Below are 22,122 nucleotides of genomic sequence, written 5' to 3'. Positions count from 1 at the left end.
AGTCTGGTTAATCATTTTACCTATAGTTCACCATAATCCATAGTACAAACCACGTGTATCAAGAGCAAAAGCTCTTATGAGTCTCATTTCTGTAAATACTTAGAGTCAAGATACTAATGTGCTTTTGTTCTGAAATATCTTTTCAAGGATGTTTGTAAACAGAGCCTTGGAGGATAGATTTCATGCCTCCCATAAAAATATAGGTCAGGTTTATTTATCCTCCAAAATTATAAAGATAATAACTCTTCATAGAGAAATATTCAGATAGATTAGCACTTTTTTTCATTTCACTATAAAAAGTTCAAGTTTCTAAATCTCGGGACTCCCTGACTATGACACAGACACTTCATATGCACAGTATACAACCAAGGTCTCTTCTTGCCAACCCCAAACACTTGGAGGGATAATGAAGTTCATGCTGCTTGCTGTGTTGTAAGAACACCTTTGTCTGTGCTCCAAAAGTAGCAAGCCCTCTGCCAGCATATACCAGGAAAATGTGGCAGGTTAAACTTTTATCTTGAGAGTAGGGCAAAGTTTCAGACCCTTCACTTTCTTGACAGAATGCCAGCATTTCTCATAAAAGAAATGACTGAATTGTCTTAGCAACTTTTCTATTCTTTAGATTCTTTTTAAGGTCACAGAATTGTAATTAGCCCACTTTTGTTTGTGATTATTCATAAATATGTAAGTAATAGGGTTAATTCCATGACTATTGACTCTTAAAAAATAACTGATAATTTGACCTCCATGGGACTAAGAGTTACAAGGTCCACCACACCAATCCTTTCTCCCTCTCTCATCTCCAGTCAAGCTGGTGAAGCTTACATCCAAGCAAGGGAGATAAATATTTCAGCGAAAAATTCACATTGGATCATACTAGTCAGGAACTAAAAGAAGGCATTTGGCATTTCATTTCTGAGATGTCAAATACTTGTGCATTGTGACAAATCATTAATGCAAGGCTGAACACTGCAACAGCATGAAAGGTAACGTAAAAGACAGCCAACTATTAGGTGACTCTACTTAATTATGGCAGGTATGGTACACACGGCAGGCAAATAAGAAACATTTGATCAGTTCAAAGATGACAGGAACAAACAGGTAATTTCCTATTGCAAGTTTGGACATTTTTATAAACTTCCACTATGAGCCAAGTCTGTCAGAACATAAAAGTTATCAAAATTCAGTTGCTAAATCACACACATTTAATTGATATTTTTCTTTTTTTTCCACTCAAAATGTTATATAGGGTGGTGCTGTGGCTTAGCGGGTAAGGCCTCCAGCTGCAGTGCTGGCATCCCAGATGGGCGCCAGTTTGAGTCTCAGCTGCTCCACTTCCAACCCAGCTCTCTGCTATAGCCTGGGAAAGCGGTAGGAGATGGCCCAAGTCCTTGGGCCCCCACACCCGTGTGGGAAGACCTGGAAGAAGCTTCTGGTTCCTGGCTTCAGATTGGTGCAGCTCTGGCCATTTGGGAATGAACCAGGGATAGAAGACCTCTCTCTCTCTGCCTCTCCTTCTCTCCCTGTGTAACTCTGACTTTCAAGTAAATAAACACATCTTTAAAGAAAATGCTATATACTACATTGGAATAAGATTCTACAATTTAATGTTATAAAAATCAGCTAATGTCTTCGTTATAAGGGTTTTCTTTATCCAACAGTTTTAACTAACTTAGAATTTATTGATCAGGTTTAAAATTATGTATGCAAATGATCTTTCTAAACCTTGGTTATATCTTTATTTATTCTCATTATCCAATGTATTAAGATAATGAAATTTGGTCATTTGCAACCAAATGGAGGAATCTGGAAAACATCATGCTGAGTGAAATAAGCCAGTCCCAAAGGGACAAATATCATATGTTCTCTTTGATCGGTGACAACTAACTGAGCACCAAAAAGAAAACCTGTTGAAGTAAAATGGACACTATGAGAAACAGTGACTTGATCAGCCCTTGCCCTAACTGTTGATGAACAGCTTAATAATTTATCCCTTTCAGTAGTTTTTTTTTGTTGTTGTTGTTCTACTTAATCCTATTGGTTGAACTGTGCAATTAATCCACAATTATTCTTAAATGTTCAAACTTAACTGAAAAGTGATCCCTGTTAAATATAAGAGTGGGAATAAGAGAGGGAAGAGATGTACAATTTGGGACATGCTCAAGCTGACTTCCCCCAAATGGTAGAGTTAGAAACATACCAAGGGATTCCAATTCAATCCCATCAAGGTGGCATGTTCCAATGCCATCTCACTAGTCCAAGTGATCAATTTCTGTTCACAACTCATCATAATTATAGGACTAAGACACAAAGGGATCACATAAACAAGACTAGTGTCTGCAAATACTAACCAATAGAATAAAAAAGGGAGAGAACGATCCAAGATGGGAAGCGAGATAAACAGCAGACTGATAGAATGGCAGATGTCTTAAATGGCACTCTGGCCTCAGAATCAGCCCTTAAGGCATGAGGATCCAGCTGAGAAGCCCATGAGAGTATATAGGCATGGAAAGCCAAGACACTCAGGCAAACAAACAAACAAACAAAAAACTAAAAGAAAGATCTCTTCGAGTGAGATCTCAGTGGAAAGAACAGGTCATCAAAGAAGGGGGTATCTTTCTCTGAAGGGAGGAGAGACCCTCCACTTTAGACCTTGTCTAAATATGATCAGAGTCAGTGAACTCAAAAGGCCTCCATAGCCTTGGCAACTCATGACAAGAGCCTAGAGTGATTATTGACGCCATAATCAAGAGTGTCAATTTGTTAAGTCAACAACAGGAGTCACTGTGCACTTACTCCTCATGTAGGATCTCTGTCCTTAATGTGCTGTACATTGTGATTTAATGCTATAACTTGTACTCAAACAGTATTTTTTCACCTTGTGTTTCTATGTGGGTGCAAACTGTTGAAAGCTTTACTTAATATATGCTAAATTGATCTTCTGTACATAAAGATAATTTAAAATGAATCATGATGTGATTGAAAGGGGAGAGGGAGCGGGAGAGGGGAGGGTTGCAGGTGGGAGGGAAGTTATAGGAGGGGAAGCCATTGTAATCCATCAGCTGTACTTTGAAGTTTATATTCATTAAATAAAAGTTAAAAAAAAAGATAGTTGCATCTACCCTTTAAATTTTATCTTGAAATCTAACTATATTTCTGATTATTTTTGGTAAACAGTTGAAAAACAGCAAAAACTGCTATAAGAAGAGAGGAGAACCTAAGTTAGAAAGAGAAATAAATAAATGAAACTGACATCAGTCAGAGTCAACTTTCTCTCATTTTATCTGGCAGACAGTAACACCATAGGCAATTCTTAAGTGCTTCTGCACAGAATAGGCTGTGCCAATCTTTGAGATTGAGTATCACAAAGCATCCCATTGAACAGGAACTCTGATATTCTTCATCATTTAATATTTAGCATTTCTCCAGGTAACTAAGTAAAACCAAGCCCCTCTTATTTTGGCAGAAAATCATTTTCTCCTTCAGCCAAAAAAAAAAAAAAAAACCCAAGTTGAGATTCACAGCTTTTTCATCTATATTCCATTTTGTTCTGTAAGGAATAAAAGCAACAATTAGAAAACAGCTCATTTAGCAGGAGTCTCATGATAAGCATCAGTTGCATGGTTTCACATTAGCTGTTCAAACAACCATCAGAGGATAATGATTTTCAGTCACTATCAATCAATAAATTATTCAGTTACAATTTCCCATAAGTCATTGCTATTGCTATCAGTAATCAAGTCACCTCCTTTGTTTTTTTAAAATTAAACTGGAACAAAGCAGTATGACTAATTACCAGTTGGTCTTCAATAGTTCCCACCAATAACTTGCCTCTTTGGACATTATACTATATTAGGAGTAGATGAAGGCTCTATATATTTTTATGTCATGCTGAATTGCTAAGTAATTGCATTCATATCATTCATCCCACTATCAGTAAAGAACATTATGCTGTCTAGATGAAGCTAGATTAAAATCAATTAAACAGATGAGTTGGTTTTGTTTATAATGTATTTTTATAATTTATCTGACAGCTGTTTCCTGAGTACCACTGAAGAAAGCATACCAAGCAGATAGAAGCCCTTTGAAAAACTGATGCTTCTTTAAATCTCTTTTTGGAATGTATTATCCCAAAACAGAGTTTTAAAATTAATTCTGCAATCATAAGATCCAAGATGGCACTAAAATTTTCTGATAGCCCAGATTTTGTGCTAATATTTAAGTGCAATCAATTTCAGGACTGGAAGTATCATTTCAATATCAATGGCATACCTTTCAAGATGTTTTTAACATGAAAATAGCCATGAAACCTATTAATATCCACTAGATAGATAGATAGATAGATAGATAGACAGACAGAAGCAGCTGATCTACCTTTCACTGGATGTAGAAATTTTTACTTAAAGCAAAATAAAATGCATGTTTTAATAGCCATTTTCACATCGGTTTTGTTGGATGGTATGCATACGGACAGCGTAAACACATCAACTTTCATTCCCGTGAGCCACGCATTTCTACCATGAAATCCATCTAGTCCACAGTTAGGTTGTTTGGTGCAGTCTTACATACCCATAAGTGGTATGTAAGTGTGGGCTACCTTCTTCTCTACAGAAACATCTTTTTTACAAGGCCATTTTGTACTTGACATTTGATAAATTGTGTCCTTTAGTATTTAAATTAGCTACTACCCTTCTATATTTCATGACTACACATGTAGTTACACAATTGCAGACATACAGATTATTCTATGCACTTTTTATTTTCCTATAATGTGTCTAACTCACCCCCCATTAAAAAAAAAAAAACTTAAAACACAACTAATATCTAGTCAAGAAACCTAATATCACCTTTCTTAAAAAGTCTTTACACCTCAAGGAAAAGAAAGGCTTGCACCAAACTAAAGATCAATTTAATCTCTCTTCTTTCCAGTTCTCTGAAATGACCAGTTAATTGTATCTTGAGAAGTCTTTCTTTTAAACCAGTTACAGTAACCGATCTTCATTAATAATACAGAAATGAATAAGTCCCCATTTAGAGCCAGGAAACATACTATAACAAAAAAAAAAAAAAAAAGAGAACTGTGTGATGTTTCCATTTCCCATTCAAGAAATTCCCACTTTCTTTATAGAAAGTGATATGTAGAGACAACAGGAACAGGAACGTCTACCATAAATTTACTCCTGGCCCACAAGGAAACAACATCTCGATTTGCAGCAGTAACAAGAATCTTAAAATATTAAAAACATCCTGTATCGAAAGAGGGAGAGGGAGAGTAAGAAGGAAATGCTTGATTTACTGATTCTTAGAATTTATTAAAAACTTCAACAAAACATCAAGAAATATTAAATCGGATCTTGTCACTTGAGGCTCTAATATAAATATAGCAATGTGTTTCTAAAACTAGAAATACAGATATTTGAAAACTATTCTACAGAGAAAAAGATGAAGTATTAAGTCATGAAAAATAAATAAAATAAAATCTATTTCACTGGCAACTTTCTAATAAATTCAGTATGAAAATATGGCCAAATAAAAAATATGAGCATCAAACTAGGAATAAACAAATTAAATTAGAAGCTGTGGTCCTACAAAGCAGAACACTGTTCAAATTGAAGTGACGTGTATTTAAAAATACAAAGGACAATATTAACATGAAAAATGTAATTTTTTAAAGGAACACAACCAAGGAGCAATGGGCTTACAACATAAGCCACTGAAGTTTAATGCTAGCATTTATTATATAAAAAAATTAACCTTACAACTTCTATTTTTGCTTCCCTTTCCTCCAAAAAAATTTATCAAATATAAACTTAAAGATTATACATATATCCAATCTTTTACTTGAAAAGATTATTTTAAGTATTGCTCATTTAATATTCTTCTTTTTTCTCCTAGCCTGTCTGAGGCATCCATCTGCCTAAGGACTGATCAAAATTTCTTTACTAAGTACTGCAAAGAGAAAAACTGATATAATGGTCAACTTCTGATGTGAGTTATGATTAACCAACAAATCAAAAGCTTTGAGAGCATGGAAATCCTTTAGGTAAAATGCTCCTCAAGTTTTTTCATTTTCCCCTTTTGCATGTCAAAACTGAGCTTGAAGAACTGAGGTCTTGGGGTTAACTAGGCTGTAGTGTAGATTCTCTTTCCAACCATCAATGTGAAGTTGAAGCCTTTTTTTTTTTTTTTTTTTAAAGGAGATTGATTTAGAGAAAATAAGAAAACTGCCCTTTGCTCATCACATACCTTTGTTGGAAGGTGTATGCGAAAAATGGAAGTGAACCTTTGTTCTAATTTCTAGTTTGAGGGCTTTGGTCTATAATGGGTGGACACAGCCTACAGCTATGAGAGGGCCCACAGTGTAGAGAGTTCTGTGCCAATAGGTGAGACCACGCTAGTTAAGCAGGTGAAGCAGCAATTTCAGGAGATGCCCAACTAACATTCCTGGGTCTTACTGAATTCTTGTAAGTATAGATTCCAAGGAGACAGTCCATGTCCTTATCCAAGGTACCACGCTGCAGGGTTATGGTGACCCCACAGGAGTTAGCATTGGACTCTGTGTGTGTGAATATAGGTCAGCCAGTGTGTGCTGAACAAGGACCTACCTAGGCCCAACAGATGTTTCTCCCCAGTGTGGTGAAGATCCTTTAGCCACAATCTCTACCCACCCACACTCCCAGACCACGACACCTTGGGTTTGAGAAGCAAAATTAGGGAAAACTAGAAGACAATCTGTCATTTTCAAATGTAATTGTTTCCATCACCAAGTAAATTAAGCGTTAGATCCATTTCAACCTGTAGGCAGTATTTATCCACTTGTCACTGGAAGAGTTTTGCTACAGATGACAATAAACAGATATTAAACTGATAAGAACAGATACTACACTTGATCTTAGCCAAAAGGCCGAGAAGCGATAGTTTTTGTTTTGTTGTTGTTGTTGTCTGTTCTACTTAATACTTTTGGTTGAATTTTGTAATCAATACACAGTTATTCTTAAGTGTTGAAACTTAACTGAAAAGTGATCCCTGTTAAATATAAGAGTGGGAATAAGAGAAGGAAGAGATGTACAGTTTGGGACATGCTCAAGCTGACTTCCCCCAAATGGTAGAGTTAGAAACATACCAGGGGATTCCAATTCAATCCCATCAAGGTGGCATGTTCCAATGCCATCTCACTAGTCCAAGTGATCAATTTCAGTTCATAATTGATCACACTGATAGATCTAAGAGTCAAAGGGATCACATAAACAAGACTAGTGTCTGCAAATACTAACCAATAGAATAAAAAAGGGAGAGAACGATCCAAGATGGGAAGCGAGATACACAGCAGACTCATAGAATGTCAGATGTCTTAAATGGCACTCTGGCCTCAGAATCAGCCCTTAAGGCATGCGGATCCAGCTGAAAAGCCCATGAGAGTATTTCAGGCATGGAAAGCTAAGACACTCTGGCAAAAAAAAAAAAAAAAAAAAAAAAAACCACCCTAAAAGAAAGATCTTTGCGAGTGAGATCTCAGTGGAAAGAACAGGTCATCAAAGAAGGAGGTGCCTTTCTCTGAAGGGAGGAGAGAACCTCCACTTTGACTACGACTTTGTCTAAATATGATCAGAGTCAGTGAATTCAAAAGGCTTCCATAGCCTTGGCAACTCATGACAGGAGCCTACAGTGATTACTGACACCATAAACAAGAGTGTCAATTTGTTAAGTCAACAACAGGAGTCACTGTGCACTTACTCCCCATGTAGGATCTCTGTCCTTAATGTGCTGTATTTTGTGATTTAATGCTATAACTAGTACTCCAACAGTATTTTTCACTTTGTGTTTCCATGTGGGTGCAAACTGTTGAAATCTTTACTTAATATATGCTAAACTGATCTTCTGTATATAAAGATAATTGAAAATGAATCTTGATGTGAATGGAAGGGGAGAGGGAAAGGGGAGGGTTGCTGGTGGGAGGGAAGTAATGGGGGGGGAGCCATTGTAATCCTTAAGCTGTACTTTGGAAATTTATATTCATTAAATAAAAGTTAAAAAAAAATAAACAGCAAACCCAAAGTTGGCTCCTGAAGTAAATTACCAAACGTAGCTTAAAACAAACAGCATCTCATGGTACTGAATAAATTACATTGTGATCAAGGATCCTAAAAAGAAAAAATAGGGAGGGCATTTTTCCAGGTGATAAGTCACTAGCAAAGGTGCCAATGTCTTAGGTAACTGAGTTTCTGCCACCCATGTGGGAGAACTGGATTGAATTCTTACTTCCTGGCTTCAGTTCAGCCCAGTTCTGAGTTACAAACTTGCAATCAAATTTCAGCCTCACAACTCACTGATCATGGACCTTCTGAAGACCAGCAGATATGCCAAAGCATAGGATTAGCAGTACTGTAGTGATATCAATACCTGTCTCATAGATTTTCTTCTCAAAGTAAAGAATGACTGTTTATACAACAGAGATGTTACTATTTGTAACGTAAACCATCCTTTGTGGAGAGTGTGAGCAGCAGACCCTTTCTTCACTAAAGACTTTGGAGTATTTTTCAGTACATATTGTGAGTGGCAACCAGGGAGAGAAGACTTGCTAGGCAGAGTGGAAAGAATACTTGACTTCCCAGGAGTTTTGAAAGAGGAAGGTGAGGAACTAGTGGGAAAGGAATATGTTAAAGCCCCCGAAAGAGCAAAGAAGTGGGTACAGAGACAGCACAATAAGTCATTTAGGCAACCTCTCTGCACACAGGATCTGAAAAACTTTTCTTTAGAGGATCTGAAAAAATGAGAGGAGGCTGAGTCTCAACAGCTTTCATGTGAAATTAAGAAAAAAACTTCAGATCTGTCATCTCAGTTTATGAAGGTACCTGGGAAGGGATGGAGGCAAGCAGGGTAGAAGAGTAAGACTTCTGGGATTCAATAGGAATCTGGAAGAGAATTTAGGCATTTGAGACCATGGCATTGGAAGTTAATCCACATTAACAGTCACTCTGAGACATAGGAATGGCGTTAGAATCTAGACTAGGGTTTACTTATTTAAATGTATTTGAGTAGATGGATGATAATGGCAATGACAATGAAGACCATGATGATTTTTCAATAAGGGCAGGAAATTGGCAGATTAACTCTGCAGACCTAGTGCCCATTAATTTAAGCAAGCCACTTATGTCTAACTATACTCACGTCTTGTAGACATAGCAGACAAATGAGACAGGGAGAAATACAAATCATCCCACCAATGTTCCACCCCAACAATGCTGATTAGTGAACCAATCTGAAGCTAGAGTAAAAGCGGCATAACATACGGCTGTGAGATTTTGATGCTGTTCACGTATTTTCATCTGTGATTCGTCAGACAGATTTTAAAAGTGCATTTATAAAACTGCAGCAAAATCCCAAACAAGGATAGAGAGGAAAGATGCATACTGGACAAGATTAGACCAATTTGAGAAAGGACACAATTAAAGCCCCGCATATTTACTTTAAAAATCAACTGTACATGTTAATGCTACAACATTAAAATAACTCTGCCTTTAACCAAATATTATGTCTTGAGTCTTAGCCTTGCTTTTTATTTAATTATTTGTATACTGAAAATACTCGTGAATTTCTTATTGTTACTGTATCGTTCAAATAATAATGAAGACAACTAACAATTCCTGATACCAAGAGGGAAAAAATTTTCCAGTAGAACTTGTTAAGAAGACATAACAATATAAAAAATAGGCTTTTAAGAACAAGAATAATGACAATAAATATTATACATATAACTGTTTTGTTTAACATCCCTCAATGTAAAGCCACAGTTACACAATAAAAAAGCAACTGTACCAACATAGGAGTGACATCACCTGCCTAAATATCAGCTCACTCAGGGAAAAAAAAAATTAACTGCAAGGGACAAGCTCAGTGTGATAGAGTTGTGAAGGAAGCCAGTGTCATCAAGCCTGTATCAGTGTCAGCCAGGGGCTTTCCAACTTACGAGAGGTACTCAGCACACTCATCATGATTCATCCTGCAGTGATAAATGCCATCTGGACTTTCATTCTCATGTCCCATTCCTGTGCTGTAAGTGGAAATGTGTGTTATTAGAGGACCTGTATGTGCAGTGTGTAGTCTTAGAACCAGTTTAGGAATAACAAGGGAAGTGAGGATATTTCCTTTGTTAAGAACAAAGCCTTCATGGGAAAGGTAAGCTTTCTTCCAATATGAGAACTCAGCATGGGCTCCATTTGTTCTTTGTTTGGCTAATGTACAGAAGTAGCCCTGGTGGATATGTTTAAAGAACCCATTTGGCCATGACAGCCAGAGAAAATGAGGGAAGAAAGAGGAGATAGGGCTTTCACACTGACCACAACACAAGCATTCAGTCATTCATAATTCAAGAATCACCAGGTATTTTTAAGCAACCTCTCTATGCCAGACACTGCATGTTAGTAAGCTTGTGTTCATATACAATATATTTAACAACTGTATGGCATAACCACCAACCACTCAGCACGGATATCTGCTTCATGAGAAAGGTTACCAGGCACAAAGAGCAGTGCGGCGATCCCAGTGCAAACCACATCTCAGCCCATTATTATCATTCTAGGAAGCAAAGGATCATGTCTAATTACAGTACTCAATGTTATCGGCTATACTGGAAGTGTGAATGAAGAACAATAGTAGCCTGGAAAACCTCAATAATCAATTACATTTGAGAGAAAACATTAGAAATGATTCAGTGAAGCAACAAGTGAAAGGAACATCAAAAGGAGAAGTTAGAATACTGGAAGAGTATTTGGTGTGACTGGGAAACGCAAGTATCCCAAAATTGTTGAGTCATTGGAAAGGGAGAGTGGGTGGCTAGATAACAGAGGTGAACAGGCCGAGATGATGAAGGGCTATGTGCACTATGCAAGAGGCATTGATGCTATGCTCTTGGCCATAAGGGACCACTGAAGAACTCTAAGCAAGGAAATAAACTATAAAACTATTCAATAGAAAGGCCATTCTAATAGCATTGAGAAAGACAGACTAACAAGGTTTCTGCAACAGTACAGAACTGGCCTACCCTAAAGAAATGACATAGGAAGACAGAGAAGGAGACACAAATCAAGGATAACAGGTCAGTCCACACCTATTGGCCAAGCAGAAGGACATGTAGATTTCTTGCTTGGTAAACCAGAGTCATTCACTACAACAGGCAAAGTGTGGTGGAAGGCACCGTGGGGGAGTGTGGAAAATAACAAATAACATATTCTGAGTTTCAATGTTTTATGAGATATGAAAGGTTTAAGTTAGGTAGGAAACAAAATAGAAGTTGGAACTGAAGTTATAAATTTCAGACTTATTACTTTAGAAAGTACCCTAAAGATGTATATAAGAGGAAAATAATAAAAGGACTAAGGTCAGAACTAGATTTACAAACACGTAAGTAGTTATTAAGAAAGAGAAGACTGTGAAAGAGACTGAAGTGAGGGCTTTCCAAGTGTGTGGCCTATGGCAAGTCACTTCAGCTCAATTAATTTTGATTTCCTAAAATTGTAACTTAAGATAATAATGCACAGCCCAGCAGATAATAAATCATCATACATGTTCATGTTAGTTCTCTTCTTTTTGTGAATATTTCCATTCACTAGCCAAAATAACTCTTAAATCCCTACTTAGAAATTTCCTATAAAAATAAAAAATTGAACAATAAAGTACTGTAAGAGGAAGAAAACAATTTCTGGAGTAAAATGGATTTGGAGTCCTAACATGACTTTGGAAAATTTACTTATCCTATCCAAACACATTTTCTCAGTTGTCACGTGACAGTAAATCTATCTCTTAGGATATTTTTGCATAAAGGCAATAGAATAAGTAGCCCATCTCTCTTAGTATCTGTACTAAAAGCAGGTATTCACTGAGTAAGCCTTCGTTCCCACTCCATTGTGTCTCTTTCCTTCCGAAGTGTACTGTGCCAGACATAATACAACATTTCCTTAATGAGTCTGGGCTATCACTGTGAACATCAGTTAACATTACATGTCTGAGACGTAAACGCAGCTGCAAGCGTAATAGAACATCAGGAGAAATGAACCACTCATGTAAGACACAGTTGACTTGCCTAATTTTGTCATACGAATGATTCTGAATCCATAGCAGCTTGAGATGATTTACCGGGCACAAAAAAATGAACAGCTGCCTTTCTAAGATCTGATATTATGTAAGGAACATAAATGAATGTTATGGTAATTCATCAACCTCTCAAGTTCAATGCTTCTTTGTTCTGTTACAACCAACACTACTTTCCTGTATGGCTGATGTCTTTTACAAATGAAATCTAGAATCTGAATTGAACCACATGATAATCTACATACAACTCAAACCTATTTCACTTGCATCCATGATCTTATAAAACTTTTGGGCTTCAGACTCAGCGAAGTTGGCAAAGGATCTCTTCTGGCCAGTTCCTCATCCCAATCAGTCTCTTCTGCCTAAGCATCCACATTTCATGCTACCATGACCATATACTGGTTGTACCCCTAGTTGAGTGGCATGAGAATCAGCACTAGATAGATGGACAGCTGATTTATAGCATATGGCATAGCCTATGGGCAGACCTGAAAGTGAGAGCTATGCCAGCTGGACTCTTTTTTTTCAAAGTGCAAAATGTATAAAGGGAAATATCAAGAAATTATGCCAGGTACAGTGAGATAATGGTGAAACAATACCACATGAAATCCAAAGTTTGGAGGGGACCAGAAAAGATGTGAAGAGGAAGAGGGTGAAGTCAGCTCGTTACGGACAATGAATTTTATGTGCAGAGTGAAGCAAAAACAGACTTGTGGCTTGTGTGTGTGGTGGGGGAGAGAGAGAGAGAGAGAGAGAGAGAGAGAGAGAGAGAGATCTGTGTGGAGGAAAAAAAAAAGAAAGGTAGAGGAAAAAGAGGGAATCAGGCAGTAATACAGAGGAAATGGGAAGGAGGACAAGGAAGGAGAAAGACTGGGAAAGGAGATACACATAAATTCCTAAAGAACCGCAAGGATTTTACAAATCCATTTCCAGTCTCCAAATTTTTTTTGAAATACACTTTGTTTTCCTGAGAAAACTTGAGAGAATCTTGCCTTTCAATTTAGCTTGATTGTTACATTATAATTACATCAAAACACAACCTATAGACTTGTTTTAATCAAGTTCAAATTCACCTTGTTTAGTGTGTTGAATTATGATGGTTGCCATTGCCTTTGAATGGCCTTTGAGATGAAGTTCAGTTGAAATCATCTCCTCCATTCCCTGATCTTTCCTCTTATCCATGTATCCTCCTGTAGAGTCATTAGTCCCCTTCACAGAATCATGGTGTAACATGACTAATTTTGGAGGGTTCTGGGTTTTACCTCCTCAACAAATCCACTGCTCTGCTGCCCCTCTAATTCTCTTTCTCTATCACTGCTGCTCCCCCTTGCCATTTTTTACTTTTTAATCCTCTGCTTTTATTTGATAGCTTCTATTCATCCTCTTCCTTGATTATTTCTCAGGTTTCACAGGTCATTTAAAAACAGGCAGTCAATTTGTGCACCATTTGTCAAATAGAATAATCTTCACAATCTGAGCTTTTCTCTACTGTTCTTGTTCCCTCGATTTCACTGCCAAGGTAAAAGGTTTCTTGATTTGGTTCAGTTACTCTTGTATCTTGAGTGGTTCTGAAAATGCTTTCTGACTCAGAAGGCTACATTCTGAATGGCTGACATTTCTGAAGAGGAGTGATGTGCTGCCCCACACTGAGCAGCAAATGCCAAGCCACCTGGGCTATGTGGTCAACACTCACAGGTAGGACTGCAGGGCTTGAAAGAGATCCCAGTGCTGTTTCTTTTTGAGACACTTGAACATGTAAAACTGAAGGAAACAAAGCCAAACCAGAATTTATTTATTTTTTTGACAGGCAGAGTTAGACAGTGAGAGAGAGAGACGGAGAGAAAGGTCTTTCTTCCGTTGGTTCACTTTCCAAATGGTCACCATGGCAGGCGCTGAGCTGATCCGAAGCCAGGAGCCAGGTGCTTCCTCCTGGTCTCCCATGCGGGTGCAGGGCCCAAGCACTTGGGCCATCCTCCACTGCACTCCTGGGCCACAGCAGAGAGCTGGACTGGAAGAGGAGCAACCGGGACAGAATTCGGCGCCCTAACCGGGACTAGAACCTGGGGTGCTGGTGCCGCAGGCAGAGGATTAGCCTAGTGAGCCCCAGCGCTGGCCTAAACCAGAATTTAAAATATCAATACACCTTATATGTTTAAATTAAACTATTAACATCTTTTACTTTAAAAAAAACAATATATTTGTGCTACCTGACAAAAATTTATAAGAAATATGAGTATTAATTTTAGGGCAATCACCCTAGCATTCTCTCAATGTCGTCAGTCTGTCTCTGCAAATAAGGAATTTTATATAGATTCAAGATCAAACATTTAAATTTAAGACCTGAGGTTTCCTGTGAATTTAGGTCATAGGCAAAGAGCTTTCTCCCTCTGGTGTGATCTACGACAGAAACCTGAGAGAGAAGATGTGTGCATGACAGCTAAGGGTTGGGCATGACCATACTACATATGCCTTAGTATTTCCAAGGAATTCTGCAGCCTATTACTTGGTTATCTGAAAAAAAGTATAGCTAACAGGGACAAGTAACCTTACTCCTGGGCTTTGCCCTACAATATGACACTGGGTAGGTTACACTTTCAAGTTATAGGCATCAATTACTTAATGCTTTAAGATGAGTGGACTGACCAAAGTAAATACTTGCCATCCTTTAGAACTTTCAGGCTCAATAATATTATGCATTTCCTTACTTTTCAATACAATTAAGAGGAAAATTTGGGCTGGGAGAACAATTTGAGGGAAGTTAGTGTGCCATATTGATGAGTTTCAATTAAACAGCTACGTATTTTTAATACAAATTATTTGAAAAGAGAGGCAAAGATGTCTTACATTAAATATAAAGAATTAAAATTCATTTAATCATACTCCATTTAGTATCACAAAATAGTTTATTATGCCTTCTGCTTGTTTCATGTTATTTCATGAACAATACTATAAATTGAGCTCAATCATTGTCAAGGAGTCAAATTTGAAGTAAATGAGCCCTGGAACCCTCATCCTGAAGGTAGGATTATACAAGGATACAGATCACAGGAGAAAGAGTAGCTGTCTCATTTGATTGCTTTATGATTTGTTGAAATATTTCACTGTATCCCATAGAAAGTATAAACAATACATGCTAGTTAAAAAGCTTTAAATATTTTTTAAAATTTGTAAAAAAATATTTTTCCAGATAAACATTAGAAGTCTTTCCAAGGTAATCTGTATAAGCGCATTCACCCATCCAAATAAAAGTATTAAACTGCTAGATGAAAATTTATATTTTCATCCCAACTCCACAAATACAAAGAGGACAATGATCCTCTTCAAGGGAGGAGTAGCAGCTACTCTGACTGGGGTAAGTCCGATTATTTTTTTTAAGTATTTATGTTTTATTTGATAGAGTTACAAAGCAAAAGGCAGAGACACACAGAGAGCTATCTTCCATACACTGTTCACTCCCCAGGAGTCTCTCACTTGGGTGCAGGGGCCCATGCCCTTGGGCCATCTTCTAGAGCTTTCCTAGGCCATAGCAGAGAGCTGGATTGTAAGAGGAGCAGCTGGACATGAATTGGCACCCATATGGGTGTTGGTGCCATAGGCAGAGGCTTAGCCTACTGCATCACAGAGCTGGCCCCAAGCTAAAATTTCTTATAGGAGTAAACATGAATGCTTGAGCATTGCTCTTTAGAAATTAGGACAACATATTGATGAACATTATATCAACAGTACACATTAGATCATCCTAGGTGTGCAGGTATGAGGAGGAAGAATTTCTTGATTCATATAGCTTATTCCCAAACTCTTGAAATGCCCAGTCTCTGAATTTCTTTTTGTATGGCTGTTGTAATGGTTTGAATGTTTGTGACCCTTCAAAAATTCATGAAGAAACTTAATCCACATGCAATAGTATTACTTCATGAATGGGATTAGTACCTTGTCAAAGGGACCTAGACAACCAACAGTTCTCTTTTCCCTTTTTGTCCCTTCCACCATTCGGGGGTAGTGCTCTCCGTGAAGAATAGGCCATCATGACACTGAACCTGACAGCATCTTGACCTTGGGTTTCCCAGACTCTAGAACTATAAGAAATAATAATATCATTGGCATAATACCACTTTATCCATTTAGATGTGCACAATTCAGTGGCATTAAGGATGTTCACAATCCTCTATAACCTTCACCACTATGTCCATAACTTTGCTACCATCTCAAGACAAACTCTATACCCATTAAATAACTCTAAATTTCTCTCTTCCCTATCCATAACTTCGACTCTAGTCCTATGTCTATGAATTTGCCTATTCTAGGTACTTTATAAAAGAATAACAATGCATTTGTCCCCTTATATCTGTTTTCTGTCATTTAGTACAGTGGTTTCAAGGTTCATCCATGTTGTAACATGTCAAGGAATTTCATTCATTTTGTTCTTTCAACTGTTGATAGACACTTGTGTAATTGCTATCCTTCAGTTATTCTGAATAATGCATCCATGAATAGTGACATACAAATATGTATAAGTTCTTGCTTTTAATTGTTATAAGTATATACCTGGCAGTGAAATTGCTGAATCATATGAGAATCCTTTAACTATTTAAGAAACTACCACATTGCTTACCACAGTGACTGTACTATTTTGTACTCCCATTAGCAATGTGTGGGTATTTTATTTGAAAGGCAGAGTGAGAGGGAGAGAAACAGTGAGAATCTTCCATCTGCTAGTTCAATTACAAATGACCATAACAGCTGGGGCTGGGCTAAACTGCAGCCAGGAGCTGGGAATTCCATTTGAATCTCCAACACGGGTGACAAGGACTCAAGCCCTTCAACCATTTTTCCTCTGCTTTCTCAGGTAGAGAGCTGTAGCAGAAATGAACAGCTAGAACCTGGAAACCAACACTCCTATGGGATTCTAATATTGCAAGAGGTGGCTTAACCCACCTCATCATAATGCCAGACCCTCCTTCCCTACCCCACACCCCCAGTATTCCAATTTTTCCACATCCTAACTTAAACTTGGTATTTTCCATTATTTTGTATAGTAGCCATGCTACTGAATGTGAAGTGGTCTGTAATTTTTTTTTTTACATAGGACCTCTGATTAAAACAGACACTGATAACTGCTTGCTCAACCTGCATTTCATTTTTTTCTCATTTCTAAAGAAATCTACTTTGTTCAGTTCTTACCCACATCTCTACCTGCTGATTAATCAGCTCATTACTGATTTCAGTACAGGATGCATTCCAGCAGACAAAATGAAAGGCTTTTCAGGTCTTAGAAGATGTCCTGTTCTCTTTCCACCTCCCTCCATTCCCCCTATAAACAGAGGACATGCTGTCTCAGATTTTGCTGGTGTCTTCTTACAACCACAAGATGAAATGGCCTGAGGACACGAAAAAGACTCTAGAGAACTGTCGGAGGCCACCCGACAAACCAAACGGTGACACACAGCACTCAGTCAATTCATCACCACGTTTATTGCCTCATCGTGTTCCAGGCCAAAGTAGGGGGCCCGGCGAGAGGGACTGAAGGCAGTCTCCCTGAAGAAACTCTTCAGCCTCCAGCCCCAAGCACACAGAAAGACAAGGTTATATACCCCAGACCCCATACAGATAACATTCATTGTGTGCAATCATGCATAGCACAGGAACAGAGCAAGTTTACAAAGTAGCAATGGTCAGGGTACAAGCTCTGCAGATAGAGCAAAGAACATCATAGACCTTCATCAGAAGTCACATCCTGCCTGCAGGAATGTGGGATGAAAAATCTTGTGCCTTCGGCCATCAGGACAATAAGTGCAGGAAACAGGATTAGATAAGGGACAGCCTCAGCCTGCTGCATCTCATGTCGGGCCAGGGCCACTGGCCCCGACAGAGAACACAGGAGCAAAAGGCAAAAATCAAAAACTCTTCTTGCAATATATATATATATATATATATATATATATATATATATATATATATTACAACCAAAATCAGGCAACCAATGAGTTCATTCTACCTTTGGATGTCTTTATATGAGGTAATAAGCTGCTTTATTTTTTAAGCAAAACTAAGATGAGTTTCCCAGTTTCTGAAGGCAATAGCATCCTAACTATCAGTGATCACAGCAGGGGACTTAAGATATAAAGCAGAAAATGAGTTGAACCTCAAAGAAATGGTAGATTTTTATTGAGGAGCAGATTAATGGAAGTCCTTACTTTTATACTGGGTCATCTTTGTGGCTTATAAATGAGTAGAAAAGAAAAAAGTTAAACACCTATGACATTGATTCTGTACTACTTATTGATCTTGGGTTTGTTTAAAAATTCAACAATGAGGGGCCAACATTGTGATGTAGCAGGTAAAGTCACTGGCTGCGATGCTGGCACCCCATGTGGGTACTGTTTCAAGTCCCAGATGCTCCACTTCCAATGCAGCTTCCTGCTAATAGCTTGGAAAAGCAGCAGAAGATGACGCAAGTACTTGGGCCCCTGCCACTCAGATGGAAGACCCTGATGAAGGTCCTGAAAGTCTGGTTCAGCCTGGCCATTGAGGCCATCTGAGGAATGAATCAGCAGATGGAAGATTTCTCTGTTCCTTCCTCTGTAACTGTTTCAAATAATAATAATAAAAAAAAACTCTTGGCCGGCGCCGTGGCTCAACAGGCTAATCCTCCGCCTTGCGGCGCCGGCACACCGGGTTCTAGTCCCGGTCGGGGCACCGATCCTGTCCCGGTTGCCCCTCTTCCAGGCCAGCTCTCTGCTGTGGCCAGGGAGTGCAGTGGAGGATGGCACCCCATGGGAGACCAGGATAAGCACCTGGCTCCTGCCATCGGAACAGCGCGGTGCGCCGGCCGCAGCGCGCTGCCGCGGCGGCCATTGGAGGGTGAACCAGCGGCAAAGGGAAGACCTTTCTCTCTGTCTCTCTCTCTCTCACTGTCCACTCTGCCTGTCAAAAATAAAAAATAAAAAAAATAAAAAAAAAAAAAACTCTTAAAAATTCAAAAATGAAACAGAATGTTTTATTTATTTATTTGAAATTCAGAGTTACAAAGAGAGAGGAAGAGACAGAGAGAGATCTTCCATATGCTGGTTCATTCTGCCTGATGACCACAACAGCCAGAAGCGATTCAGGCTGAGGCCAGGTGTCAAGAGCTTCAAGAGCTTCTTCTGGGTCATGGTGCAGGGGCCCAAACACTTGCACATCTTTTGCCACTTTTCCCAGGCCATTAGCAGGTAGCAAATGGGAAATGAGCAGCCAGGACTCAAACCAGTGCCCATATGTGATGCGGCCATTGCAGGCGGTGGCTTTACCTACTATGCCATAGCACCAACCCCAACAGAATGCTTTAAAACAGGTAGAAATATAAAAGACAGGCATAGATCATATTTTCCCTAACCTCTAACACATCTCCAACTTTGTTTTGATCCTATTTAGAACTTTGTGGTTCAATCAGTGCTTTATTTAACCATTTCTCCTTTGTGGAAACTATTATTACAAAGAAAATCCTAAAATAAGACTTTCCTTTAGGTCACTTTACATGAGGTAAGTTGGATGTTCATTTAATATGTAGGATAATAATAATAATGGTTATTATTTATTATAATACTATAATAATTATTATAACAAATAATAACAATATTTCCCCATTATTCCAAAATTTATTTTCCCTCTTTCTTGCATCCTCTCAATCTTTTGTTCACATAGAGACAAGACTGCTCATGACACCATTACTAAGTAACTTTGCCCAGTCAATTCTTTTTCCTTCTTTGTACTTGAAATAAATGCCAAGAAACTTAAATTTGGGCTGAGAAAGCGATCCACTCACAGCAGACAAACCCAGTTTTCTTCCATTTCAGGTCATTCTAGAGAAGTAAGGGGTAAAATATAATGACCTTACTAGAACAATTTTGGTGACTTAAACAGGCTATCTCATTTAGAATATGCCATTCAGCTCAACCAGCTCCATGCATGTCAACTCAAAAATGCCCCTAGAAAGCACTTAGTCTAACTAATAATAAGAGAAGATGCACTATCACAGGATGCAATGGAATCATGAAAAGCTGAGATATAAATGACTCTTCTAAAACGTTCTGGTTTGGATTTATGATACACAGGTCAAGCATCACTTGCAATGCATTCAAAAAGCATTAAAACAGAGAAAATAATATCTCTTCTGGGTCTTATCCTTTCAATGCCATTCAGAAGATTGTTCTTTAAGGCCAGGTCTACACTTGAAAGTGCATGATCTAGCTCATCCTTCTGTAGTCACTGTTTCCCTCTCCACTCTGTTTTAAAAGCAGCAAGAGCTGAAAATAGCTCAAGAATGTGAAGCCTGCATGACAGTGCAGTTGCCTTTTCAGACATGCACAGAAAATGCTAAGCCCAAATCTACTTTTCTTGAGTGTGGACAGTCCCAAAAACAAGGGCTGAACTAGTCCCTAAAATAATCTCTGATAATTAAGGCCATTAAAAAGGAATAAATATATAAAGATGATTTGACCGGTAATTAGGTAGAAATATGTAGTTCTCAAACCAAAGCAAACAAAAACCAGTAGTTGTTGTTGTAATCTGAACAAAGAAAAATATTCTCAGATAAATTTAAAGTATTCTATAAGAACCTGAATATTGATCTCATATTGTTTGTGGAATATGTCAATAATACTGTTCAAGGATTATTGTGGGGAAAACAAAAGACTAAAAATACATTATCAATTGCTGATTTAAAAGAAACAAAACTTAATCAAGTCTTAAACATAGCTCAGAATTTTTTCCTCTGTAGTTGTTAACAAAATGGTACAGTTTTATCTGTGGTGCCATTTTAGGCTCTGGCCCTATTGCCATTTTGCACAATAAGCTTCATTCTAAACTCAGCCTGGCTTACTAGAAGTCAGGTGACCAAATGGCCCAATCACAAGCATCAGCTCCACCACCACCCTAATGGAATTTGCTGCTCCCACTTCCTTACCTCTGCAAAGCTATACAAGACCTGTTCTCCCAGTAGAGACTGCTGTTCTCTGTGTGCACAGGGAGGCAGCCCATCGGGTTTCGCTGACCCGACAATAAACTTTTTCACGTACCCTGATGTTTGGTGTGTTTTGTGGTGGCCTTTCCTTTAAATAGTACCTCTGCATGCTTTCTAAGACTTAAAATTTTCTTTGTTACTCAGAAGTGAGTGCATTTTAGAAATTATATCCAAAGAATGTACAGTTGACAATATACTAAAGAACAGAAAAATATTGAATATATTTGAAAATAAATGGTATAAAATGTAAGATATCAGATATGACCTCCATTAATCTTTAGAACTCATGATATGCTTGCTATTTATAATTCTTCATGCTAAATTAGCATTATTAAAGCAAACATTGTCTATAGTATGAGGGGTGATAGTCTTCAAAAAGTATGTGCTATAAAAAAACTGCATGAATTTCAATGAAATGGACACTATAAGAAACAATGACCAGATCAGCTCTTGTCCTGACTGTTGATGTACAATGTAATACTTTATCCTTTTTAGTATTTTGTTGTTGTTGTTATTCTAGTACTAGTGGTTGAACTCTGTAATTAACACACAATTATTCGTAGGTGTTTAAATTTTAACTGAAAAGTGATCCCTGTTAAATATAAGAGTGGGAAAAAGAGAGGGAGGAGATGTACAATTTGGGACATGCTCAATCAGACTTGCCGCAAATGGTGGAGTTAGAAATGTGCCAGGGGAATGCCACGGCTGAGGAAGAACTTCTAAAATCAATCCCATTCACAATAGCACAAAAACAATCAAATACCTTGGAATAAACTTAACCAAAGACGTTAAAGATCTCTACGATGAAAACTACAAAACCTTACAGAAAGAAATAGAAGAGGATACCAAAAAATGGAGAAATCTTCCATGCTCATGGCTTGGAAGAATCAATATCATCAAAATGTCTATTCTCCCAAAAGCAATTTATACATTCAATGCAATACCCATCAAGATCCCGAAGACCTTCTTCTCAGATATAGAAAAAATGATGCTGAAATTCATATAGAAACACAGAAGACCTCGAATAGCCAAAG

At 38.0% G+C, this 22,122-nt stretch overlaps 1 protein-coding gene and 1 pseudogene across 1 annotated transcript in view; both read right to left on the bottom strand.

Moving 5' to 3' along the window:
* The window catches only part of NKAIN2 (sodium/potassium transporting ATPase interacting 2), a 1,221,663-nt gene that overhangs the window by 1,069,196 nt on the left and 130,345 nt on the right, over positions 1-22,122 (bottom strand). The gene's annotated exons all lie outside the window — the stretch shown is intronic.
* LOC133757287 (U2 spliceosomal RNA) lies at positions 6,826-6,916 on the bottom strand (annotated as a pseudogene).

The sequence above is a fragment of the Lepus europaeus genome, chromosome 3, assembly GCF_033115175.1.
Source record: "Lepus europaeus isolate LE1 chromosome 3, mLepTim1.pri, whole genome shotgun sequence".
Taxonomy (NCBI): Eukaryota; Metazoa; Chordata; class Mammalia; order Lagomorpha; family Leporidae; genus Lepus; species Lepus europaeus.
The sequence above is the reverse complement of the archived record's forward strand: the minus strand, read 5'-3'. Positions and strand labels throughout refer to the sequence as shown.